Consider the following 27,189-nt stretch of genomic DNA (forward strand, 5'->3'; position numbering starts at 1 on the left):
CCCAGTAATAAAGAACCTTTGGACAGTTTGAACAGAAAGCACCTCAAATACACTTCTTATAACTTTGGTTGTAGCCCATGACATGTCTAAATACTATGAAAATGATCATCCTTTTGGATTTTTGAAAGTTTCAGCTTCTATGTCCTAGTATAGGTTATTTGCTATAAAGCCTGGATCAATCTAACATATTTTAACTTCTTGGCTCAATTGGTTCTGGAAGGAGAGTGAGGGAGTTCATTTTCTCACCTACATCTCTGCATATTAGAATACTTCTTTTTTTAATGTTTGTTTTTTTTAATGTTAAGACACAAAATATTATAGATACAATTGAAACCATTATTACCCTCCCAGTCCCAAAGATGAACAATATCCTGAGGTTGATCTGCAACTTTCCTAATAATTTTTCCCATTACCCTTAATTACATACATCTCCATAACAAAACATAGTATCATATTACTTCTTAAATTTGTAAAAGTCTTACCATACTACAGTATGCTTTTGTAACTTGCTTTTAAATTTATTCATTTTTAAGGATAATTGTTTCACGGTATTATGTTGGTTTCTACCAAACATCAGTATGAATCAGCCATAGAGAACAATACTTCTTTATCAAAGAGTTTATTGGAGTTTAGAATGCAAACACCTTATAGAAAAGTAGTATTTATTGAATTGTTGTTGTTCAGTTGCCAAGTCGTGTCTAACTCTCTGTGACCCCATAGATTGCAGTACTCCAAGCTTCCCTGTCCTTCACCATCTCCTGGAGTTTGCTTAGATTCATGTCCATGAGTCAGTGATGCTATCTAACCATCTTATCCCCCACTGCCCTCTTCTCCTTTTAGCTTCAATCTTTCCCAGCATCAGGGTCTTTCCGAATGAGTTGGCCCTTCCCAACAGGTAGCCAAAGTATTGGAGCTTCAGTTTCAGCATCAGTCCTTCCAGTGAATATTCAGGGTTGTATCCTTTAGGATTTATTGAATAGTTAAAGCTGAAGGCTTTATGACCACAGGGAGCAAAGCAGATTTCTCATACCAACCAAGGGTCTTGTTTCCTGAGCAGGCAGGATCTGGGCATGCCAGGAAGACAGGGTGTTCTGGCTTCCCAGGGCGGGGAAGGGCGAGTTCTTGTTCATGAGCAGTGATACTCGCCAGGCCTCTCTGGAACAACATTCTTGGATTCTGGGCAAGGGCTTCCATTAGATATGGTGAGGTGAAGCCCATGGAACAGGAAAAAAGCAGTTATGTAAGATTTTCAAGAAGGCATCCATTGGACCAGGGGCAGACAGGTGGTATCACTGAACAAAAATCAGACAGGACCTGGCAATGAGAAAACTAGTGCTGAGGGGTTAGCCTCGAAGAGCTTGTTAAGATCTAGTTCAAATACAGATGAATAATTACATTAATAGGAAAAGTTTGAAAGAAGTTTTTAATGAATAAAGAAACAATCCATCATCTAAAACCTATTTTTGGATGCATGTTTCTGCAGTCTGTTTAGCAAGAAGAGAAAACCTAAGTCCTGAATTTCACATTCTAAAGAGCTTCTTTGTCTGCTCAGAGTGAAGACTGCATCATCTCTTGTGAGTTAGAAAGTTAAGCAGAGTTGAAATGTTCTCTGAATCTTAAATCCATGTCCTGAGTCTTGTCACTCTTGGTCTTTGTTTGTGCTATTTGGCCTGTTGTACCTGCAGTGGTGGATTTTGAGGGTTGACTTATTATGAATAAAGAGTGAATGTTGCACCCAGGGTCTTGCAGATTTACCTACATATCATTTACATATCATTTTTTTTTCCTTTTCATTTTGACATAGCAAGAAGGTATCACCCTAAAACATTTTGTGAGAGTGTGAATTATTGGTATTTACTTCGCTCCATATCATATTTATATTCTGGTCTTGTGACATTCACACAACCTCCAATTTATTTGTTTTCTTCTTTTTGTTGTCGACAGAGCTGCCTGACAGGGCTATCTGGGGAATATAACCTCCCCTGTCAAATGCCTTTCAAGGTTTCTCTCCTCCTTTCATCCCTCCTTTCATTTGTGTACCTGAAATGTGATTCTATTTCTGTAAGTTAATCAACGTTCACCCTTGTATTTAAAGTACTTTAATTCAGTCAATAGAGTAACAAAATGAACTCTCTTCTCATGTTTGCACAGCCAAAATGATCAACAAGAGATGGAGCAGAACTATAAATGTTTCTCTGGATATTTCTTAAGAGAATTTTTATGTATTTTCACCTATTTAGTAGAATTTAAGGTAGTGTATCAGAAATAATCTGCAACAAATGATAGATATATTGCAATCTGTCAAATGAAGCAGTCTCAAAAGAATTGCTTATGAATATATAGTTTATCAGAGACTTAAATAATATACAAGAGGACATTTCATGAGAATCTATTAAAAGATATCTGTTGGATCAAGATTTCAGAAGAATGGGATAGAATATTTTAGCACAGCTTAAGCATTTTTACTAGACTCTCATTGCAACTGCCTCTGGTAAGAGGTAACCACAAGTCTAAGCTAGTGGTTCAGTTACTTGGAGGACTTGGTGAAAACTCCTTTATCTCCAGGATTTCTGATCCAATAGGTCTGGGGCAGAGACCGAGAACTTGCATTTCTAACAAATAAGACCACACTTTGAGAACCACTGCCTGCCTGCTAAGTCACTTCAGTCTTGTCTGACTCTTTGCAACCCTATAGACTGGAGCCCACCAGGCTCCTCTGTCCAAGGGATTCTCCAGGCAAGAATACTGGAATGGGTTGCCACTCCCTCCTCCAGGGGATCTTTCCAACCCAGGGATCGAAACCCTGTCTCCTGCATTGCAGGAGGATTCTTTACTGCTGCGCCACCAGGGAAACCCTGAGAACCACTAGTCTAAGCTAAAAATGTACTCTTCTAAATGCTGATGCCCAGTTTCGCATTTATCTGAATGGTTAGGGGTTAGAAGTGATACACTGACTTGTGGAATTTCCTACAGAAGAGTTGTTTATTACCAGTAGTAATGAGATGTAACAATAGTTTCCCCATAAATAAATTCAGTCATGGCTATTGTAGCAAAATTCCTTAAAATCGGAGGGGAAAACGCTTTGTCTTCATTGCTACTTGCCACCTCATTCTAGAGCCTGTAGCCTTAGTGTAGTCGATGATTGGGGAGCCACTCTAAATCATCACAGTGTGATGTGGCTCTCTGCTACTGTTGACAGGCACTGCCTACGACACTCCAAGCCAGAGCAAAGCAAACAGCCAATACTGGACCATCTCTTTAGCAGGGTGCTGGTAAATGATTACCAGCTGCAGGGGTGGGAGCTGCTATTTGAAGAATTTGCTAATTTCCATGGAAATTCTGCTACCAGTGCCGATTTAAAGCTACCAATGTGAAGTCACTGAGCACAGAGTCGGGAAGAGATGTACACAATCAGTTTTCACTAGCCCATCAGCTGTACCCTAGCGCACCCTACACCCCTACCGCACTGTCTGTCCATCAGAGGTGCCCGAGAGCATCCTACAGTCCCTACCACATTGTATGCCTCCTCTTTGAAAGCATCTGGTTACCAAGTGGGATTAGTTTGTAACTAAAGAGCAAAGTTTGGCACCTGATGCAAAAAAGCCAACTCACTGGAAAAGACGCTGATGCTGGGAAAGATTGAGGGCGGGAGGAGAAGGGGATGACAGAGGATGAGATGGTTGGATGTCATCACTGACTCAATGGACATGAGTTTGAGCAAGCTCTAGAAGATGGTGAAGGACAGGGAAGCCTGGCGTGCTGCAGTCCATGGGTTCACAGAGTCAGACACGATTGAGCAACTGAACAGCAACAACAGAGTAAAGTTTGACACATTACTTTTTATTAGTTGTTTGGAATCACTGAAACTAGCCTACAGAATCAGCATAAAGGTGCAGGTGAATAGGCCAGGGAGAAATCCTAGTACTCATTTCCTAATTTGTGAAAATGGAGTAAGAATTGTGGCAGCACAACCTCTGAGCTCTTGTTATTCATGACCATGCCAATGTAGGCATCAACCCCCAACTGAGTTGAGCTCAGCAGCTTTATTTTGGTAGGCACTAGGAAAAAGAGTAAGAGAGGGTCTTTGTTTTTTAGAAATTTACAGTTTAATCTCGACTTTGCAGAGAAATTGAGGCATGGGAAAATTAATTGCCATGGAGAATGTCATTTGACCAGGATAGATCCAGTGTAAGAATGAGCAACCCATAGCAACTCATTTAAACTGTTATTTCCTGACTGCTCATCAAAACCTCTCATGCTGGGACTTCCCTGGTAGTCCAGTGGTTAAGAATCTGCCTGACAATGCACAGGACCCGAGTTCCATCCCAGATCTGGGAAGATCCCACATGCCGCGGGACAACTAAGCCCGTGTGCCACAACTACTGAACCCAAGCTCTAGACCCCATGAACCACAACTACTGAACCCATGTGCCATAACTACTGAAGCCTATGTACCCACAACCTGTGCCCCACAATAAAAGAAGCCACCAGAATGAGAAGCCCATGCACTGCAACTAGAGAGCAAGCCCCTGCTTCTTGCAACTAAAGCCCATGCACAGCAACAAAGATCCAGTGCAGCCAAAAATTAATCAATTAAAAAACTCTCATGCAAGGAACATTCAATCAACTGTGATTTTTTTTTCCTGCTGTGCCTTAGTTTTCAAAGACAACAGAGTGTTTTCTGTTAATCAGATAGGCTGTAAATATGGTAGAATGATGAAGTTATCCGCTCTCCACATGTGTTATTATTATTATTTTAAATTGCATTTTAAGGTAAAAGCAAGATAAAAGGACTAAAAACTACTCTAATCAGATGAGATGAGAAAGGTAAAAATAACTCAAAAGCATGAAACATCAAGTTACAGTTCATTCAACAAGTGATTACTGCTTCTTTAGTTTTGTAAAAATCAAGTCTAGAACTATAATCAAGGAGACAGTGCTGCATAGTGGAACAAATGTGGACCTTTCGAGTCTGAATCTTGACCTTGACACTTTGTACCTAAAAGATCTTGAACAAAATTATAGCGTCTTGGCCTTGGTTTTGTTATCTGTGAGATGGAAACAATACTGCCTTCTTTTGATGGTCAATTAAAGAATTAATGATAATGTAGGGGCCTAGGATAATATCTTAACAAATGAATAATAACTTCTAGTGGTTACTACCATAATTATTATTGCAATTAGAGTCACTCGTACATTTATTACAGTAAGCCAAATTTAGAATATATTTCAGGAGTCAGAAATGTATTACCAAGTTAAGCAGGTTTAGAACTGAAAACACATGTACTGTCTTAGTTACAAATATCACACTATTTTTTATTAGCACCAGTGGTTACTTGGTGCAATCTTTATGTAAGAAAAACTAATTAACAAGTCTAAATTGTTTGACATTTTAATGCTAATATTGAGCAGTTTTATGTGCCAGGCATTAAACTAAGAACTCTTTGCAAATTATGTTCTTTGGTCTTCGTAAAATATCCTTGAGATAGTTGCTGTTATTACCCCATTTTTATAGATGAGGAAACTAAAGTTCAGAACGGTTTTATGCTCAAGGTCATATAGCAAATACAGAGCTCAAGGCTGTATGTGGTCAGGAGTACAGAGCCTGACTCTTAACCATTACACATCCTGGCTGCCTCTCTCTGGAGGACTCTAGACAGGCCTATAAGAGAAAGAGAGCTGCAGAGATTTAAAAAACATTCCATCATCTTCTCTTCTCCTTGTGGGAGGGCAGGAAGCCCTGCTCCTGAGGTACTGTGTAAAGATCAGTCTTTGAGATCCAGACTCTGTCTAAACTGGGAGATGGGGACACAGTCGTTGAGACTGAATCTCATCATGTATAAAACAGAGAAAATAAAACTTACTTTATAATTTAAGGATCATAAATAATGTGCCCAGAAGGGTAGTAGGTATTATTTTTTCCCTCTCATATGACCGCAATCTGTGCCAGTGCAACTTACTCTGAAATTTGAGCTGAAATGAATGATATAAATAAATGTAGCCCTCTATCACATCTTAGAAATAATCTCATTCTCTTCATTTAATAAGTGTTCACTGTATATCTACCATGTGCTAGAAAGTGTTTGAGGCTCTGGAGACACTAGAGGCTTCAGAGGCTCTGGAGAGTTAAGAGAAGAGGCAAAAATTGCTGCTTCAATAGAGCCAATATTTTATAGTGGAGAGGCAGACCTTAACAAGTGAATTAAGCAGAAATATATCATGTTGGAGCTTCCCTGATGGTCCAGTGGCTGAGACTCTGTGCTCCCAATGCAGGGGGCCTGGGTTCGATCCCTGATCAGGGAAGTATATCCCACATGCCACAACTAAGGATCCTACATGCTGCAAATAAGAGCTGGTACAGCCAAATAAATAAATATATATTTTTTAAAGAAATGTAATGTGTCAGTCATTGAGAAGAGCTATGGAGAGCATAGCACTTAACATCATGGCTTTTTTCCCCACACAAACATGACATATCAGTTCAGTTCAGTTCAGTTCAGTCGCTCAGTCGTGTCCGACTCTTTGCGACCCCATTAATCACAGTACGCCAGGCCTCCCTGTCCATCACCAACTCCCGGAGTTCATTCAAACTCATGTCCATCAAGTCGGTGATGCCATCCAGCCATCTCATTCTCTGTCGTCCCCTTCTCCTCCTGCCCCCAATCCTTCCCAGCATCAGAGTCTTTTCCAGTGAGTCAACTTGTTGCATGAGGTGGCCAAAGTATTGGAATCAGCAAAAAATAAATAAATAACTTAAAGTGATATGTTCTCCCTAAAAATGAATTAGTAATACCCAACAATTCCTTAAGAAAAGATGGTAGACTCTAGGTTGTTTCTTATGAGAATCTCATTGATGATTATTCCAAGAACATATATCCACTCTATGTTAGCTAAGACCTCATAGGCTCCCAGAGAATGGACAACAGACGATAACTACATTAAGGTTTAGAGCAAAATGAGCTGCATCTAAATGGCAGAAACGGGGTCAGTATATCTTAGCTCTGGATCTGACAGATCGGGATTCAAAAGCCACCCCCATCACTTTTTAGCTTTCAGTCTCAGACAAGGTAACCTCTTTGAGCCTCAGTTGCATCGTCTTGGGATGATAACCACAGTACAAGTGAATTAAGTAGAAATATAATGTGTTGGGGCTTCCCTGATGGTCCAGTGGCTAAGACTCTGTGCTCCCAATGCAGGGGGCCTGCATAAATTGCTGTGAAGATTATATAAGACAGCATGTGTAAAAGGTTTATTATAGTACCAGCACACATGAAGCAGTCAATACTTGTTTGTCAAATACATAAATGAATAATACATGGATCCATTCATTGAGAGATTTGGGCTACTTTTGCTTTCATAGCAAAGACCTACTTTTCAATAATCTTTCTAATAACGTGACCTAAATAGCTTGCAAACACCTAAGAATTATAAAACCTCTTTCGCTATTTCTTTTCTTTTGTGCTACAAATCTAAATATTTATTATTTACTACTCAGGAAGTGCCAATCCTGGTAACCATGCTGAGCTGTATATGTTTCTCTGATTACACTATTATGGCTTTATAAAGATAAGCATTTAATTTCTGAAAAAAAGATGCCATGCAGTTAAGAATATTTTCCATCCATAACAGATCCAAAATTAATGTTACTCTTTTTAAAAAGCAAAATTGTTTCAGCCGAACTTATTGTGCAGATATTAATAGGAAGTTCCAAAAGTGATAGGCATGTAAAAGTAAAGGTTCCAAATTAACCAGAATTTATGGCAGAATCGAACATCAGGATGAGAGGAGAACACACTTATGGTCAATTAATCTACAACAGAGGCAAGAATATACAGTGGAGAAAAGACAGTCTCTTCAATAAGAGGTGCCAGGAAAACTGGACAGCTCCATGTAAAAGAATCAAATCAGAATACCCTCTAACACTGCATACAAAAATAAACTGAAAATGGATTAAAGACCTAAATGGAAGACCAGAAACCATGAAACTCCTAGAGGAAAACATAGGCAGAACATTCTTTGACATCAATCATAGCAATATTTTTTTGGATCTGTCTCCTAAAACAAAAATAAACAAATTGTGCCTCAGTTCAGTTCAGTTCAGTTCAGTCGCTCAGTCGTGTCTGACTCTCTGCGACCCCATGAATCACAGCACGTCCGGCCTCCCTGTCCATCACCAACTCCCGGAGTTCACTCAAACTCATGTCCACAGAGTCGGTGATGCCATCCAGCCATCTCATTCTCTGTCGTCCCCTTCTCCTCCCGCCCCCAACCTTTCCCAGCATCAGAGTCTTTTCCAGTGAGTCAACTCGTCGCATGAGGTGGCCAAAGTATTGCAGTTTCAGCTTTAGCATCAGTCCTTCCAATGAACACCCAGGATTGATCTCGTTTAGAATGGACTGGTTGGATCTCCTTGCAGTCCAAGGGACTCTCAAGAGTGTTCTCCAACACCACAGTTCAAAAGCATCGCCTAATTAAACTTAAAAGCTTTTGCACAGCAAGAAAACCACTGACAAAATGAAAAGGCAATGGGAGAAAATATTTGCAAATGATATGACCAATAAGGGGTTGATATCCAAAATGTATAAACAGCTGATACAACTTAACATAAAAAAAAAGAGCAATTTAAAAATGGGCAGAAGACCTAAATAGACATTTTTCCTAAGAGGAAATGCAGATGGCCAACAGGCACATTAAAAGATGCTCAACATGGCTAGTTATCAGGGGAATGCAAATCAAAACCACAATGACGCATCACCTCACACCTGTCAGAATGGTTGTCATCAAAGAGAACACAGATAAATGTTAGCAAGGATATGGAGAAAAGGGAACTCTCCTACATTGTTGGTGGGAATGTAAATTGACTCAGTCATTACGGAAAACAGTTTGTAGGTTCCTAAAAATAGAACTACCATATGATAAAGCAATTCCACTCCCAGGTATATACACATGAAAAAAAGAAAAACATAATTTGAAAAGATACATGAACCCCAATGTTCATAGCAGGAATACTTTCAAAACAGGCAAGACGTGGAAGCAACCTAAATGTCCATCAACAGATAAGAATAAAGCAGATGTGATATATACATATATATATGACATATATGATGGTGATATATATGATCTATATATGAAGATGTGATATATATATATACATCATATACACATGTATAATGGAATACTACTCAGCCATAAAAAAGAATGAAATTTTGCCATTTGCAGTAATATGGATGGACTTGGAAGGTACTATACTAAGTGAATTAAGTCAGACAGAGAAAGAAAAATACTATAAGCACTTATATGTGGAACCTAAATACAATAAACGAGTAAATACAAAAAGGAAACAAACCTACAGACACAGAGAACAAACTACTAGTTACCAGTGGTGAGATGGGGAGAGGGCAATACAGGGGTAGGAGATTAAAATGTACCCGCTATTTTGTATAAAATAACATACAAAGATATATTGTACAACACAGGAAATATAGCCAATATTTTATAATAACCATAAATGGAGCGTAACCTTTAAAAATTGTGAATCACTATATTTTATACCTATAACATATAATCACCTATACTTCAATTTAAAAATTCCAACAAGAATAAAAAAAGATAAGGGGGCAAACCATAACTATCTGTCTCTAAACACTACAAATATAACCGTATAAGCATTAAAACATAGCATACTAATTACAATTTTGAAAAAATATTTCTTGTTTTTTATTAAACTAAGCTGGTGGCACTAGAGGTAAAGAACCTGCCTGCCAATGCAGGAGACATAAGAGACCTGTGTTCAATCTCTGGGTCGGGAAGATCCCTGGAGGAGGGTATGGCAATCCACTCCAGGATTCTTGCCTTGGACTCCCATTGGACAGAGGAGCCTGGCAGGCTGTGGTCCATAGGGTTGCAAAGAGTCAGACATGACTGAAGCAATTTAGCATGCAAAATAGCAGCTTCTTTTCTACTACAAATAAAGCTTAGCTAGCAACAACTTTTTATAGCTAGTAAGTTTTGCTAAGGGGTGTTTTATTTGGCTGACATATATTAGGAAGATACTCAATGCCTTTCCACTTGCCTTAGGAATCTACAACCCCAGAACTTCATTGTTCTACTCTTGTTATTTTCATTTTTCCATTACAATAAAAGTTGTCAATGAAGAGATGTAGTACAGAACATCTAAGGATGAAGTTCCACCTGGCCCAGGAAGAGTTTGGGTTATGACACACATCCCCATCTGTGCATTTCTATGTATTTCTTGGATGGAACAATTTGTAATCTTTAGTTTGCAAGTAAGATTATTTTTACAAGAAGCTGATAAAGATCCAGGTCAAAATTTCTCAGCAAAGAGGTAATTCTAGATGATGAATTCTCTCAGAGAAAATTATTTCTTTGCAGTGTCTAAAGAGAGGACACTTGCTGAACCATACCTAAGCTGAGTTCACCTGTAACATCTCAGTCTTTTTCTTCCCCTTTGTTACTATTATTGTCTTCTTGCCTGAGGAGTTGTTACCTGACAGATCTATGTCTGAATTGCTGTAATTCTATGGACTTTTCATCTATGAGTTTGCAAAGACATTCCAATCGAAGCAAAATGAATGATTTATGTGCTAATAAATTGAAAAAAGCAGGTCTATCATCATCTAGAACTTTCTTTAATCTAGATCGCTTTGGAAAATAAATTGTAGAAGTAAAATTTCTAAGAATTTATGAGACAATTCTTCAGGAAATTATTGCTCTTGCCATTGCCAGCAATGAGTGTGGATTCAACTGATTTGTTGTGATAAAAGATCTGATTGCCTGGCCAAGAAATATGAAGTGTTAAGAAGCACATACCAGACTGAAGTCCTTTGTTTGGTAAAATATATCCTTTCTAATTCCAAGTAATGGGTTTTATCATGATTTGAAGCTATCCAATAACCAGAATTTTATATCTATATCTGTGTTTATTTTGATATTAATATAGCTATATATCTTTATAAATCTCTTAGATACAGAAAGATTATATATATGTATAATTCATGATAGGTAGATTTTATACAGGTGTTTAGAAAAAATTTTTAACCAATGTTGCATTATACTTTGCACTGCTGTGGAGTTTAGCCAGATCTGTTGAATCAACACAGAAAAAGTGGGGAGGACAATGTGCTGTTAGGTGACTACCCTGTTTCTTAGCACACATTGTGCTTTGCAGATGTTTGCTTATATCTCATATGTTGCTTTAGAAGATGTTAGAAAACTATCCTGATGGGACTGATAAAGATGAGTTGGAACCTGTGACCAGCAGCTGGATGAAGTGAGCCTGAATCCTCCAAATCCTATGGATATAGTGTGCTTTCCTTGATGTTCCTGCCAAAATAAGGTTGGAAAGCTAGGGAGATCTGCAAGAGATGTGTCAGAACAAAGCTGCTACAATTTCTAAGTTTCAAAAACCTTGCTTGCAAATGACTGCAAATTAGCTCATAATTTTAAACCAATGAATCTCACAACTGTTTCATCAGATTACTTACAGAAAACTGAGAGAAAAATCCGACAACTATCCTGTGCATGACTTGTCAAGCAGACATTCAAGTAGAGTCCATTTAGTTTGCGTCCTGTTTTAATACTGCAATGCAGATTTGCACATCTATGCCAAGATACATATTTTATAGGAACTGCTGAGAGCTTGGCAATTACACCCTCAAAAAACTGAATAAGCACAGGGAACTTCCCCGGTGGTCCAGTGTCTAAGACTTTGCACTCCGATGCAGAGGATTTGAGTTTGATCCTTGGTCAAGGAACTAGATCCCACATGTAGAGGGGCAACAAAACCCATAAGCTGCAACGGGAGAGGCCCATGCACGGCAACTACTGAGCCCAAGTGCTCTAGAGCCCGCATGCCACAACTACAGAGCAGCTCCTACATGCTGCAACAAGACCCAACACAGCCAAAAATAAATAAAAGTCTGTAAATGACATTAAAACCTTTTATAAAAAAAGACTGAGTAAGCATGAACAACAAAATTGTGGAGCAATAAAGTTACTTCTTTATCTTCCTGGTATAGTACGCCTCCTTCAATCATTTTGAATGTAGTATATTAATTCTTCAAACTCTGTTCAAAAATCCTCTATAGTCATTGCCCACTTTAGCTCACTTATTCCCCCAAACAAGGTAATAAGAAAAAAAAATTACCCCATTTTATAGAATATTGTAACTTAGGTTAAGAAACTTGCAAAAAAAAAAAAAATCCAAAGAAGATTTTTTTAAAGCATTAAGAGATTTCCCTTTTACATAGTATTAAGGACAAAATGATAAGAAACTTCTCTCTACAAAACACTCTCAAATGCATTGAGCTTCTTCTATAGGCTAAGAGATGGAACTAAGACCATGGCATAAAAGTAGGCCCCTAAATGGCTACACCCTTATATGACTACAAAACAATTAACCCAGTAGCACTGAAATTCATCAAAAAAATTGTTTTGTCTCAGTCGATGGTGTGGGGTAGAGATTTTGAGGGATTTTAATACTTGCATAGTCCTGGAACCCATGAAGGTGAGAAAGTAGAAAGTAACATGAAAGTGATCCTGAAAAAAAAAAAAGTTTTCTTTTTCAACAAATAAATTTTAAGACGGAGAGAGAGGAAGAGAAGAAAGAAAGGAAAAAGGCAAAGAAAGAAGACAAAGGAGAGAGAAAAGGTAAATCTTTGAGTAAAGGGGATGTAAAAAATATATGAACCAATTGCTGTTCATGAATTTTGTTTGGATCCTGATTTCAACAAACTGTGAAGAAATATTCATGAGTTAATCATGAATGTTCAAACTCCGATTTCATCTTATTAACTTGTTAGGTGTGACTGCTATTTTGATTATTTTTTAGTCTTCATCTTTTGACTTAGTGGAATATTTATGGATGAAATTACATAATATCCAAGATTTACTTCAAAATTATCCAGTGTGTGATGTGTCGATGTTGAGAAAGTGCCAGAATAGGCAAATGAAACAACATTGATCATCTTGTAATAATTACTGAAACTGGATAATTGAATCATAGGAATTCATTATACTATTTTATCTACTTTTGAGTATGTTTGAAATTTTTCCACTGTAAATAGGTAAATGTTTTTAAAAAGGCAGTTCTTGGATCATGATACCACTGGGACACTTGGCAAGGCAAACTGTCTGGAAAGGTTACACCACACCAAATTATCACATATAAAGCCTCTTAGAAAATGAAATCACAGACCACTTACACCAAACATATGAAGAACCAATTCATTAGGAAAGGCCAGCAACCACACACATATAAATGTGTATGTATGCACACACACACATTCTCTTTCTCTCCTCTCTCTTTTCCTCTTTCTCAGAATTAAAGCCACATGAATTTCAAATAGCAGAACTAACAAATAGAGCCTATAAAAAAGTACATTCAATATATAACTATACTATTGGTTTACAAAATAATTTTATATTATATATGTGATTTGTAACTATTTTTCACATAACCATCTACTGTGAACATATTTGAATAAATAAACATTTTTCAAAGTACATTCAAAATAAACAGATGTAAAAGAAGGAATTGAAAATACAAATAAACAACAGGGAACTTTTGAAAATTCCAGGAACATATTAAAAACTCAATAAAAGCAAAATAGGAGCTCTAGAAATGAAAAATAAAATCATTGGAATTAAAAGCTCCTGGAAAAAGTAAGAGGCAGATTAAATTCAACTGCAAGGGGACTATTGAACTAGAGAATAGATATGAAGAAATAATCCAAAATATGGCACAGAGGATACAGGGACATGAAACTTAACAGAGAGGTTGAGAAATATGGAAAATAAAACAAGAATGTCCAAATACATCTAACAGCATTTCCAGCAAAGCGACTAAAGAGAAGAGGAAGATAATATTTGGAAAAAATAAAAAATGGCTCAATTTTTTTAATTGATGAAAGACACAAAAATCTTAGATTCAGGAAACATACAATAGAACCCACAGATAGGCATATTGTAGTTAAATGACAAAACCCCAAAGAAAGAAAATCAGAAAAGCAACCAGAGGAAAGGGGCATGTTATCTATAAAGGAAAAAAAATTCTATACCAAACTGCTGAGCAGCAATAACTGCAGTCAGAAGACAATGAAATGGTATATTTTTAAATGGAAAAAAATAGCTGTTCACCTCAGATTAGTGGAATATTTTATAATCACTATTTTGTATGTGGTTATTAAGTAGACTAAAAATGTTTAATGAAAATGGGAAAACGAGGACAAACATAATCATCTAAAGTTGGGAAATCTGAACACACATCTCTCAGTGTGCTATTCATATCAAGCTGAAAAATATTAGTAAAGATGTAGAAAATTAAACAACATGATTAAAAAGCTTGATTGTTAAATGAAATACAGAACCCTAATTTCAAAATGAGAGAATGCACATTTTTTTCCAAGCTAAATAGAACATTTATAAAAAAAATTAGTCACATACTAGATCACAAAGTAAGTCTCATATGTCAAAGGATTGATAGTACGAAAAACACACGAACTGAGCACAAAGCAATTAATTTAAAATTAATAATCAAAAGATAACCAAAAAGGATATTAGGGAAAATTCAAATAAATGGTGAGATATTCTTTGCTCACACAGAAAGTACAAACTGAATGAAAATACAAAAGTATTTTTCTTGGAACATGAGAAGCCAAATCTAAAATATATACAAAAGAAAATATAGCTAAGACTCAGGACAATTTTGAAGGAGAATAAGACAGGGCTAGGGATTCCCAGGTGGTGCAGTGGTAAAGAATTTGCCTGCCAGTGCAGGACACACAGGAGACACATGTTCGATCCCTGTGTCAACAAGGTCACCTGGAGTAGGAAATGGCAACCCACTCCAGTATTCTTGCCCAGGAAATCCCATGGAGAGAGGAGCCTGGTGGGCTATAGTTTATGGGGTCACACAGAGTTGAACACTTCTGAGCGACTGAGCAAACATGCAGGGAAGAGTAGGGATGGATTTGCTTATGCCATCATCTTTATAACAAGATGCATTATAGTGCTCCTTTAATTTAGATAGTGTGATATCAACACAGTGACAGACAAATAAAACAGTAAGATTGAAGAGAATCATAGATACACTCCTCAAATCTAATATGGAAACTTGGTAGATGATAAATGGAAATTTATCATCAGTGTGAAAGGACTGATTATTGATGGTACTAAGATAATTAACACTCCAAAAACAAAATATGAACACTACCTCACACCCATATGCAAAAAGTTAGACCACTTAAAGATGTAAATAAAAAAGCACAGCTTCAATATTTTCAGAAAACACTAGAGAAAAATACCTTTTTGACTTTGAAGTAGGGGGAGATTTCCTTAAAATATATCAAAGTATATACCATACAAAGCTTAACATATGTAAATGAATTAAAATTAAGTATTTTCCACAACAAAACCATCATAAACAAAAGCAAAAGAGATGATACCAACTAGGAGAAGATATTTGGAGCACCTAAAACCACAAATGCTAAGTCACAATGATAATAAATCTTATAAAACAATAAGTAAGAGAAAAACAACTCACAGAAAATATTCACTGAATAAATAAAGGACAGAAAACACAATTAAGCAGTCAATAAACATATATGTTCAACTCCAATAGTAATCAGAAAAATATAAATTAAAATAAGATATAATTGCACACAAAAATGATAGGCAAAAACTAAAATTATCCGCTACTTGGCCATGAAAAATAACGAAATTTTGCCACTTGCAACCAAATAAATGAACTTGAACAGCATTATACAAAGTGAAATAAGTCAAACAGAAAAAGACGAAGGACAAACACTGTATGATATTGCTTATATGTGGAATCTAACAAATAAAACAAACTAATGAATATAACAAAAAAGCAGCAGACTCATAGAACGAACTAGTGTTTACCAGTGTTCAGGGGGGAGCAATATAAGATGAGGGGCAAGGTTCACCGCAGCACTATTTACAAAAGCTAGGACACGGAAGCAACTTAACCGTCCACTGACCAATGAATAAATAAAGAAGCTATGGTACACATATACAATGGAATATTACTCAGCCATAAAAAGGAATATATTTGAGTCATTTCTAATCAGGTGGATGAACCTACAGCCTATTATACAGAGTGAAGTAAGTCAGAAAGAGAAAAACAAATAAAGGGGGGATGAGAAGCACAAAATATTGGATGTATGATATGCTCAAGGATGTTGCACAACCCAGACAATATAGCCAATATTTTGTAATAACTGCAAATGGAAAGAAACTTTTTAAAACTGCAATAAAATTTGTTAACTAAAAATTAAAGTAGTTTTTAAGTTAAAATTGGAAGTAACAAAAGTATATAGAACAGTGGGTGGGACTTCTGACTTACTGGGAGTTTTTAAGTTAAAATTGGAAGTAACAAAAGTACATAGAACAGTGGGTGGGACTTCTGACTTACTGGGAGTGTAAATCTATACAACTTTAAGTTTGCAGTATTGATTTGGCAATATCGAAAAAGTTAAAAATGTCTGTATTTGAAGACCCAATAATTCAATTCCTAGGAATATTCTTTAAAAACTTTGAAATGTATGTGTAAAGAGCCATGGAACAAAACATCCTCTATGTCACTGTGTGTAATTGCAAGGAAAAAATTCTCTCTTGAAAGCAACTTAAATTTTTATTAACAGAAGAATGAGTAAATTAGTTGCTGCATACTTATATAATGAAATATAGTATAGCAAAAATGAATGAATGATATCCATGAATTATTATAAATAAATCTCAAACACAATATTGAAAAATGATGTTTTGCTATCATTTATATAAAATTTAAAACAAAATAATTGTTGGTTATGGATCTATACATAAAAAGTATGAAAACATGCATGCTGCTGCTGCTCCTTAGTCGCTCCAGTCGTGTCCAACTCTGTGCGACCCCATAGACGGCAGCCCACCAGGCTCCCCCGTCCCTGGGATTCACCAGGCAAGAACACTGGAGTGGGTTGCCATTTCCTTCTCCAATGTGTGAAAGTGAAAAGTGAAAGTGAGGTCGCTCAGTCGTGTCCGACTGAGTGACCCCATGGACTACAGCCTACCAAGCTCCTCCATCCATGGGATTTTCTAGGCAAGAGTACTGGAGTGGGGTGCCATTGTCTTCTCCAGAAAACATGCATAGGCATGATTAATACCAAATTCAAGATATAATCAATAGATACCTCTGGAGAAGGAGGGTGAGGTAGGAGAGTATGATTAAGAAAGGAAAGAGGCAATTTCAATGTATTGCAGTGTTTTCTTTCTTAACAAAATGAAAACAATTATGACAAAATATTAAAACTTGAGGAATCTGGATAGGAAGTTATTATTCTGTCTATGCTATTATATGGGATTCCCAGGTGGCGATAGTGGTAAAGAACCCTCCTGCCAATGCAGTAAAGTGATGAGCGTTTGATCCCTGGGTTGGAAATATCCCCTGGAGGAGAGCATGGTAACCCATTCCAGTATTCTTGCCTAGAGGATCCCATGGACAGAGAAGCCTGGTGGGCTTCAGTCCATAGGGTCGCAAAGTCTGACATGACTGAAGCAACTTACCATACATACATGCATGCTATTATACGGTTACACCTTTTCATAGTTAAAATCATAGGGTTGCATAGAACTGGCCCTCCTTGTTCAAACCCGCACAAAAATAAAAATAACCTAAATTTATTTGAAAATGGTAGAGCTGGGATTGTACCCACATTTGTTTTACTCCAAAACTAGAGTCCCTCCTGCAATCTCAAGTCCGTCTCCTTGTCTTTTCTGATTCTTCTCAGACAGGATTAATCACACCTTCTTCTGTGCCACTTTCTTCAAACACTTGGTTTTTAAACTTATTGTAGCTGAATGTGTGTGTGTGTGCATATGCGTGTGTGTGCGTATTCCCCCATACACAGCTCCTGGTGGCAACCTGTATGGCATATGGAAAGACACAGGGAGAATGGCTAAATGTGAAAGGTTTCTGTTTTACACGTCAATAGTCTTTCTTTAGGGCTTCCCAGGTGCCTCAGTGGTAAAGAACCCAACTGCAATGCAAGACATGCAGGTTCAATTCCTAGGTGGGAAAAATCCCCTGGAAGAGAGCATGGAAACCTACTCCAGTATTCTTGCCTGAAGAATCCCATGGACAGGGGAGCCTGGCAGGATACAGTCCATGGAGTCGGACATGACTTAGTGACTAAACAACAATCTTTCCTTTATAGGCTTCTGTTCTGTTGCTTTTCAACCACCTACCTCACTCTTGGGGTGACTTACCAGAAGCTAATCATCAATAGGTTCTACAAATACATACTTTTGCAAAGTAATCTATTTTCAAAGAATATAAGAGAAGCTAAAATTGTGTTTTAGCATTTCTCATGAATCAACACAAGGGTTAGCAGTGCTACATATTTGTGGAAAAAAATAAAGTACAGCTCATTTGTTCCATTTCGGGATTTTTCAAGTCCTCAGAAGTGAGAGGAATCTTATAAATGTGGATTTAGCCTACTCCAGAGGTAGAGAGAGACTTCCCAGGTGGTACTAGTGGTAAGAACCCATCTGCCAATGCAGGAGACATCAGAGACATGGGTTCAATCCCTGGGTTGGTAAGATGCCCTAGACGAGGGCACGGCAATCTACTCCAGTATTCTTGCTTGGAGAATCCCATGGACAGAGGAGCCTGGCAAGCTATGGTCCATAGGGTTGCAAAGAATGGGACATGACTGAAATGACTTGCACACACATGCAAAGGTATAGAGTTCAGCTGTATTTTATGATACAGGCATAATTAAGTAGGTTCTCAAATTAGGTCCCACTTTAGAAATGATTGCACAGATAATTCTACATTAATACTCCTGGGCCCATCTCTCTGAAACAACACAGTAAATGAATTTGATGAAATGGTCCAGTATATAGGAAATTATGCACCAAATCAATACAAAGTCAATCATAACTGGAGCGTAAATGAGAGAACCATCCTGTACAGCCTTTAAAAAACATTATCAGGTGACTTTTCTAATGAAGAGTAGTTTTTACCAAAACAACAACAACAAAACAGGATATAATAGAACGCCAAGTAATATATAACAACATTACTTCTTTAAAATGTGTTTTGTCCTCTTCATCACGAAGAGGTCAGTGTCCCCAGGCAGCCTGTAGCCTCTCCCGCATTTCCTCTCTTCCCTTCCATGGCAACATGGGTTAGCAAGACACTGAGCTTTTTGTGATGTGTGTGTGAGGACAGGGAGAAGGGGGAGCAAGCCTTCAGGGAGGTCTCCAGGTGGAAAAATTCGTGACGCACTAGATTCAGTGACTGAATGAGAATTGTTTACCAAGGGTTCTCAAACACAATAGTTACGGTTACCTTATGTTCATTTTAAAATTTTTTGCTTGGTCTCAGGGCCCTTAACTCTGAAACCGTCTCATCATAGCTATCCCAGACAACTTATTCACGAAAGGTTACGTGACAGAGCCAGCCGGAGTGGTTTGATCCATGTTTCAGCACCTGAGTAGCTGGGCGCATGACAGACATGCATAAACTTCCCGAGTGTGGAACATGTACACTAAAATGGACAAATTCTGCCTTTCATTTGTAGGCAGCCATGGAGAAGTTATTTTGCTTCAATTATGAAGTGTCCACCTTACAGAGACTTAGCTTGCCCTTTCGCCGCCTCTGATGCTGCACCCCTCCACTGAGACAGGAGGGATGTTCTTCCTGTGTTCTTCTCCCTGCATCCTCCACCCTCCACCAGAAAGGATGAAGGCTGAAATGCTATTTCCCTTATCTTAGAAAATGCCTCCTTCATACTTTTCCTGGCACAGCTAAATGGCACGGCTAAAAGCCTGATATGTGTGCCACACCTGATACTTCAGAAGGAAGCTGGGAACTGTTATTTTTTCCCGTAGTAATAAAGCAAAAATCCCTTCCTTAGTCAGGGTCTAGTTAACACATTAGCGATTCCTTCTTTTTTTCTTGTCACCTGTCATTATCTTCTAACAAGAGAGAGGCCTTGATAACAATCTATCTTAAAGGGATTTTAATGGCTCGTTATAGCGAATGCCAAATCAAACACTTTCAAAACAACAGTTGAGTGGGATGCTGCTAAAAGAGCCTCCTTGAGGTTTCCACAGCCTCTCCCAGCCAGGGAGAAGTTGCTCATTTCTGCAACAACAGAAGCAGGCCCAGCGAGCTTCTTCAGCAGAACGTGGGAATGCGATCTGTGAACAAACCATTTGCTTTCTAACAGCCACTTACCGGCCTCGTGTCAGAGCGCAGGAAAGACAGCACTGCAACACTCAGATTCATGACTGTATTAGGCTGTGGATGCGGCTCTAGCAACCTTAGATCAGAGAGCATCAACTTTAAATAAGCTCAAAAATCAAACCAGCGACATTCCAAGATGTCTCTGGAACCATGGCCCTGCCTTTGTTTACTACTCATTTTGGACTGGGATTGGACCAAAAGGCGGCGTATCAGATGGTTTTAGTCACTCCTCTAGTCTTTTTCAGTGGGATGGTTGGGGTTTTTGCAGCACAGTTCAGGATTTCTAAGCTGGACGAACAGGATCAGATGAGAAGCCCTGTGCGTGAATGCTCAGTCGCTTCAGTCTGGTGCAACTCTTTGGGACCCTATGGACTGCAACCCGCCAGGCTCCTCTGTCCATGGGATTCTCCAGGTAAGAATACTGGAGAGAGTTGCCATGCCCTTCCCCAGGGGATCTTCCCTACCCAGGGATCAAACTCACATTTCTTATGTTTCCTGGGTCACAGGAGGATTCTTTACCACCAAGCCACCGGGGAACAGGGGAGAAGCCCTGATGGCAGCCTATAGTGGGGTCCACCAGGGGCTGCGGGCTTGGAGGCTGTGACAGCATGAGCCCCCAGATGGGAGCACCCCTCAGGTTTTATTTTGACCCATTCCACAGAACAAAGACTGTTCACCTAATTTTCAAAATCATCATCATAAAATGAAATCATCAGCTGCATATTAAAAAGCATCAGCTGTATATTATTTGGGAAAGAGAGCTGGCTTCCCTGAATTCTAGAAAGACCAAGCCTGAGATCAGTGCTCCCAGAGGCCAGAGGGCTCATCCAAATGCTGAAAATCTGAGCATACCCCCAAGGCATCATTTCCTTGCCTCAGAAGGCAGGGTGTCATGGAGCTAGATCCTGATAGTGACTCACTCCTGGAGCAATAAGAAAAGTTAGGGATTTACTAAACTTAGGTGAGCACTAAGCTTTAAGAAACAGGGGACAAATGAAATGCCTAAGCTACCCTTAGAATTGTATGTACCGCCTTAATCTACTTGATTTTATTTTTACTGAAATTTGATACACACACACAAAAAAAAAAACAATTAGTAAAATGCCTTGAAAATACCTTCCTCCATATGTTTCACTCCTGGCATGAACCGCAGTCATGCCACCTCACAGCACTGCCAAGTGTTAGCTTACTGGTTCACAATATTCAATTCTAGATGTTCCATGAAAGCCACGGGATCTTCATGAAAAAGATGAGAAAACACATTTATGAATCACTGAGGTGGCTGTACACACACTGAGAGGGCTATGGATTGAATTATGCCCCCCTCCACCCAATTCCTATGTTTAAGCCTTAATCCTCAATGTGACTGTATTTGGAGATAGGGCTTTTAGGAGGTAATTAGGGTAAAAAAAGCTGTAAGGTGAGGTCCTAATCCTATAGGACTGGCGATCTTAGAAGAAGAGGAAGAGAAAGATCCCCTGTTCTCTCTTCATACATGCATCAAGGAAGGACCACATGAGCACATAGAGAGAAAGAGGCCATCTGCAAGCTAGGAAGAGAGCTCCTCACCAGAACTCCACCATGCTAGAGCAGACGAACACAGAAAGGAAAATGTATTTTAGTTACTGCTGTTCGTGTAAGTTCACACATATAAATTTTAAAATCTATCAGGGTGATCAAGTGAGTTGCCTTGCTCAGGCTTCTGACAGTTACTCCTGCCAAGTTTTATCTCATACACTGAGATCCGAGGCAGCATCCAAACCATTTAAAAGAGGACATGCCTCTAAGATATGCTTTTATACAGTTGCAGATACTGTTCCCAACATCCATATTTTAAAAGAAGTTCCCCTTCAGCTTATAAACTCATTGTATTAAACCTAGACTTGAATATTTACAGAAAGTAATAACTAGAGGGTTAAATATGTCATCACAAGGTCTTATCCAACTCTGGAGTTTGATAGGTTCTTTCGAGCAACATTTCTCTGGTTTGCCAGGACCTAAGTCCTAAAAGTGAACTATGTTTTGCAGCGAAATGGTGTCTAATTAAGGTTTAACGAGTGGGTTCCACACTTATTCTACAGCAACACAGAAACATGCACACTGAGCTCTTCACATGCCTTTGTGTGTATCCTTTAATGTCGATGACAGTCCTTCAAGGCAACACAGATGAGTGGACCCAGGTAAAGAACACCCTTAATAGAAATGTCATGGCTAATTGCAAGAAAAAGTCTAGAAAGCATCCATTTCCTCAGTCCAAATTGAAAGTAGACATCATAATGGCAATCTGTGAAACTATTAGACCAAATATTAGGAAAACCTATACCACTGCTCTCTTTGTAAAAAGGTAAGGTTGCAAATATTGACATCTACCATTCAGCCACATCAATCCCAATTTGTCCTAATTTATTCAAGTTAGGGGAATGCAAAATAAATCATGTCACTTCTTGTTTCTTTATTAAATCCTGTAGTCATCTTAAATCTGAAATAAAATATCTCAATAATGCTAAGTTAACATATTCTGAATATTTTTGAAACTCAAGAGCCCAAAATGGAGTAATGACACACTCCTTATTACCTCTCAGTGTTTTTCAGCATTATCAATAAACTTAAAATTCTCTGACAATACATTTGTAAGTCACTTTTCAAACCATAGTTTAAAGTGGATATGTACAAGTTAAAACAGAAACTCTAATAATAAGTATGGAATATAGTTCAATTCAACACACATTGGATACTGGCATGTGTCAGAATACATAATGGCCCCATGGACACCTAATACGCTTAAAGAGAATTACCTGCTTGACTTTTTATTTGATCATCCCCAAAGTCTATGTAGGGCTTCCCAGGTGGCACAGTGGTAAAGAATCCACCTGCCAATGTAGGAGACACAAGAGACACGGGTTCGATCCCTGGGTCAGGAAGATCTCCTGGAGTAGGAAATGGCAACCCACTCCAGTGTTCTTGCCTTGAGAATCCCAGGGACAGGGGAGAGCCTAGTGGGCTGCTGTCTATGCAGTCACACAGAGTCAGACACAATTGAAGCGACTTCAGCAGCAGCAGCAGGACTCTTAATTATTACAATTCATAAGAGAAGTTTTATGAATGATATTAAAGAGGAACAACATTCTTCCCTGTAAGCCCTTTTCTTAAACTTCCTAAAGTGATTCAGGTAGTATATATTCCAGGGGTTTTATTCTAGGTAGACGGGGGTAGGAGGTGGGGTATGTGAGCAATGGAGCAAAAGTGAGGAAAACTAAAACCACAATAAGGCAAATAAGTTCCCACTTTTCGTGGGAATATTCCCTGCAAGGGCCAAGAGACTAACAAATACTAAACATCCCCATTGGGATGAGAAGCAAGAGTTCGCTCTTAAATTGACTTCAGAGTAAAGATGCCAAAGCAAATAAATCACTGTAAGTGAAATACTTTGAAAGGTAAATGGACTTTAAAAATATTTGCGTAGGTCAAATTTTTTAATCAGAAGTATTCATTACTGTCAGATATGATATGTCAGGATCTCTGGAGATCTCCTCCTAGTATATGATTCATTATTTTTAAACCAATACCTAGCTGGGCAGACTTCCCCAACAAATGTTACCCAGTGAAGAAAAATCAGCCAAGATTCAAACATGTTATCCTTCACCTAAACCAAAACTGTATTAAGTAAAATGGAAGTAAAGGCCCCAAAGTTCTCAGATTTTTTCAATCCACACACAGCTTTTCATCAAGAATAATTCTGGAATGACGACAAACTCGAATGCCTGTTCAACCCAGCTACTCAAGCCATCAATAGAATAAAATGCTGAGCAAACTTGGGTTTCCTAGGATCCCTTTCCCCTAGCCAAGTGCATCCTCAAAGACACTGGTTCACTTTGCATTGTCCCTGTGAAGTGACTTGCAACCCTCAAGCTATGGAGAAAAAGTTTAAGAAAAGAATGGCACTCTTACAGGTTACATAGCCTCCATACTGGCTCCATTCTTTTTTTCATCTCTCTGATGGAGAGTGAGAGGTAAGAAATAAGTTGTTTTTCTAAAACTCCTCGACATAAATCTCGGATCAGAGAACACCAATGTCTTTTTCTTTATAACTAGAATTTCACTGCATATTCCTCAAGTCACCCAGATACCGGTCATGAAGAAGTTGCTTAAGTGAATTTATCCATATACCTAGATTCTATCATGGGAATAGAAAGAAAGTGAAAGAAAGTGAAGTCGCTCAGTCGTGTCCAACTCTTTGTGACCCCATGGACCAGGCTTCTCTGTCAATGGGATTCTCCAGGCAAGGATACTAGAGTGGGTTACCATTTCCTTCTCCAGAGGATCTTCCCGACCCAGGGATCGAACCCAGGTCTCCCGCATTGGAGGCAGACGCTTTAACCTCTGAGCCACCTGGAGAGCCATGGAATGGTGATACCCAAATCCCAAAGTAATGGGATAGCAAGCCTTGTAAAATGAAGAAGTATCATGGTCAGAGGCAACCAATACAAACAGAAATAGAGGAGTCAAGCAAGTCAAGCTGTGGATGAGGAGGGTGCCTCAGTCTAGGTGCCCTGCTTGAATTCAGCATACCTTCCAGAAGCAGGTTTGACTCTGCCCTATTCCCAGGGAGTGTTGACCTGTACTTTGGTCTAGCATGTCTGCTAAACAGGGCAAACTTTCCAGTATTCCCTGGCGGATATACCACCAGAATCACTGTCTCTAGGGAAAAATGACCCTGAGGAGGCCCTTTCCCTCCGCCCCCCCAAGTTAGTGTTTAGAAACCTCCAGAGAGATTCAGAAAGTTTTTTCCATTTAGTCGCTCAGTCTTGTCATTCAGAAAGTACCGGACTCAACTAATACCGCTAAGACTGCTAACAGTAACTTGGCTGAGATCAGAGAAAGGTGAGATGGCCAAGCTGATATCTCCTTTAGGGTTCAAACTGGTCTTGGAAATGGAGCAAGTCCAGAGTGACTGTTTTCATGATTAGAGATAAAACAGAGCCACTGCTGCTTCCAAGAGTGCTGCTACCAGTGACTGCTCCACTCTTTGCTAATAAAAAGCGCAAACTCACTGAACGTGTACCCCAAGTCAGGACTCTTAAGTGTAAGAACATGTATTCACTTACCTATTCCTCAGGACAACACTAAGAGGTAGGAATTAACGTTTGGATTTCATCAATGAAGACACAGAAGCCTGGAGAAGTTAAAGGAACTTGCTTAACTGAGTTATTCACTTAGACTTATTCAGCGAATAACCTCGAAGGTTGAGGGGGCAGGTTCGTCTCCAGGCAGAGTTCTGCTTCTGTACTTTACCATCCTGCCTCCTTGCCTTTTCTCTTCCCTGAAAACTTGAAAGAGCGCCCCAGGACCAACCACAGACAGCGTGACAAGGACAACAAGCATGGTGTCTGTGGGAAACAGGGACAAGTTGCCTGCAGCCTTGGCCCAGCTGGGTTGAATTTTTCCTCACCAGGCTCCTCAGGGTCCCTCCTCACTTGTCTCAGGCCATCTCCACTAACCGCTCTGCTCTACATATACTCTCCGTTGAAAGAGAAGACACAGATGTCACCAGCACAAATATCACTGCCAGAAAACTTCAAGGGGATCCCAGATCATAACCTAGAAAACTGGAAAGAAAAAAAAACAGAACTGGCTATAGATAACGCTCTCTGCAACACACCCAAGGAGCTTCCTGGACAACTAGGAACATGTGATGCTCCTACAAGGCGCTCATGAAATTTCAGAGTTGCAAGGTTTGTACACTCCTGTCTTGAACATTAAGACAATTTTTTTCCAGCTAATCTGCTTTTTTAGTACTGAACTTTTTTAAAGTTGGAGTAAAGAATGGATAGAAAACACATTTGCAAATAATATTCAAAACCACCACCATATGTGAAGTTTCATTCCTTTCTTCTATGAATTTGCCTAACCTTAAAGAACAGACATATTTTCCCTCTGAGTCTGTTGACAGTCACTGAAGTGACTAAAATACCCAGTATATCTTAGTGAAAAGCTATTTTTAAAATCACTTGATTTAGAAAACTCCAATCATGATAATTTCATGGGACTTCTTAGTACACAAATTAAAAGTTTTAAATTACGCTGCAAGAATTTGAGAGTTCAAATACTCTTAATTAGAAAATACCTGCATCAATGCATATTTAATCAGGTGTTTTTAACATCTGTCCCTGATACAAAATTATTTTGAGGGTTGCTTTGTGAGTTAGGTTCTTCTGGTCAGTAATTACGGTGAGGATGCCATGTGAGACTGGGAGCCAGAAATGTGGATCCTGGTCCCTCCTGGCTCTCCCATGCCTCACCTCTGGACTTTGAGAACGTCATTTAACCTCTCTTAGCTTGTTACCTCGTGTCCACAGACGAATAACAGTTCCCACCTCAAAGCGTTGTTCCACAGACCAAATGAAATGATGCAGGTGAAAGAGATTTTAGTGACTCCGAGACAATATCATATAATATTAAAATTACAAACCAAATGTAGGAGTGGCGTGGCTTAGTGAGGAAAGTGCAGATGTATTCTGGAGCAAAAAGCTATCAATTTGGCTGATTTGCCAACTCATGACCTTGGTTCTCTCAGTTGAGAAATGGAAGGATAAGAACTATCCCATAAGACTGATGTGAGGGTTAGAAATAATATGCAGGGCCTCTAGCAGGACAGGCCCAAGTAGGTGCTCAATAAATGGCACCCGTTTCGTATCAGAGAAAACGTTTAATTAAGCTAAGTATGCTGTGTGCAAACACAACAGCTGAGCGTGGTTCTGCTTGGAACAGTACATCCATTAGCTGGGTCCCAAATATACTCCCGCCTCGGCCAGCGCCCTGGGTTTATCCCACTTTAGACTACAGTGGATTAAGGCTGTGCTTGCTGTATTCGCATTTCCTGCCTTCCACCACTGTTTTCTGGAACCTCTGATTTAAAA

The 27,189-nt window shown here is 38.9% G+C and overlaps 1 protein-coding gene across 5 annotated transcripts in view; it reads right to left on the reverse strand.

The window, feature by feature from the left end:
- The window catches only part of SSPN (sarcospan), a 142,694-nt gene that overhangs the window by 11,767 nt on the left and 103,738 nt on the right, over positions 1 to 27,189 (reverse strand). Inside the window, exon 1 of one of the 5 annotated variants that reach the window (XM_088837267.1) lies at positions 21,389 to 22,962. The exons of the other annotated variants lie outside the window; for them this stretch is intronic. The gene's annotated coding sequence lies outside the window, so the exon portion shown is untranslated. Of the gene's footprint in view, positions 1 to 21,388; positions 22,963 to 27,189 lie in introns of those variants that run through there. 5 annotated transcript variants of the gene reach the window in all.

The sequence above is a fragment of the Moschus berezovskii genome, chromosome 6 (assembly GCF_049115385.1).
Source record: "Moschus berezovskii isolate FMDL1 chromosome 6, NW_MosBer_1.0, whole genome shotgun sequence".
NCBI lineage: Eukaryota > Metazoa > Chordata > Mammalia > Artiodactyla > Moschidae > Moschus > Moschus berezovskii.